This window comes from Austrofundulus limnaeus, unplaced genomic scaffold (assembly GCF_001266775.1).
Source record: "Austrofundulus limnaeus strain Quisiro unplaced genomic scaffold, Austrofundulus_limnaeus-1.0 Scaffold219, whole genome shotgun sequence".
Classification (NCBI taxonomy): domain Eukaryota; kingdom Metazoa; phylum Chordata; class Actinopteri; order Cyprinodontiformes; family Rivulidae; genus Austrofundulus; species Austrofundulus limnaeus.
The window spans coordinates 495,203-496,415 of record NW_013952621.1 but is presented as its reverse complement, the minus strand read 5'-3'; positions in this window follow the sequence as shown (position 1 = coordinate 496,415).

Sequence of the window (1,213 nt, the reverse complement as noted above, 5' to 3'; positions counted from 1 at the left end):
ATATTTTGTGGGTCAGAAGATAAAAAGTTTGGGAACTACTGCTCTAGACGACCACTCTAAAAATAAGTTTATCCACAAAAGCATTGACTCACAAAGCACAGAAGATGATAGTACCTTGCTTTTACCTGGAACAATTCTGCATCCTTTTTTATGATTGTATTTATGTGATTTTTTAATTGAGGTGGCACTATGGTGCTGTGGTTAAAGCTGTCACCTTTTTTTTTCCTTATCCCTGGCCTGGGGTCTTTCTGTGAGGAGTTGTGTGGGTTTTCTTCTCCATTTTCCTGCCACACAGACAAACACACACTGAGATGTTGCATTAACTAAATCTAAATTGTCCCTAGGTGTGTGAGAGAGCGTGAGTGGTTGTTTGCCTTGTTTGTCTCCATGTGTTYCTGTGGTGAACCTGCATCCTGTCCAGAATGTCCTCTGCCTCKTGCACTGCTGGAGATAGGCACCAGYGTTTCATGACCCAGAAACAAAACAAAACAAACACAGGCAAAGAAAAAAGACAATTAGGAACTTAAATTAAGAAGGATATTAGGGTATCATAATTTTGTTTTTACTTAGAACATTTTAGTTTTGTTAGGAAAACTTAATAATAATAAATATAAACAGTAAGAAACCCATCAATGTTGAAGACTGAACTGTACTATATACTTTGGAACACTACGAAGACTATCAAACCCAAAAGCCAAAAAGACCCAGACTATATGTTTTGCTTTTACATATTTTCTTTCATTATTCTATTTATATCACTTAAACGTTGTCATATTATGTCTTTATATTCCATTTGCAGATACTCAACGCAAGCTAAAAAAATAAAATACAAAAAGGTTTTCCTGAATCACAACAAAAGGGTAGGTGGAATTCAATTCTGAAGTGAGGGTACGCACTCAATATAAACAAAAAAAAAAACTTTTTCTGCAACAAACTCAACAAATATATGCATAATTAGCTATTTACCAATACATCAAAACTGTCAGACTTCTCAATCTCAAAGAGAGCTTCAGTCACTTCAACTATTTCCCTGGGTAAATGAAATTTAAACTTTTTTTTCAAGTTATGAACATATCCATTTTAGAAAAATATTGTGGGGATGTTTTTTTTTATGATTTTACTGATTTATTTTATTGTTCTAGCCCAGTGTTTCCCAAAGTTGGGGTCGAGACCCAAAGTGGGGTCCTGAAACATCAAGGTGGGGTCCTGAAAC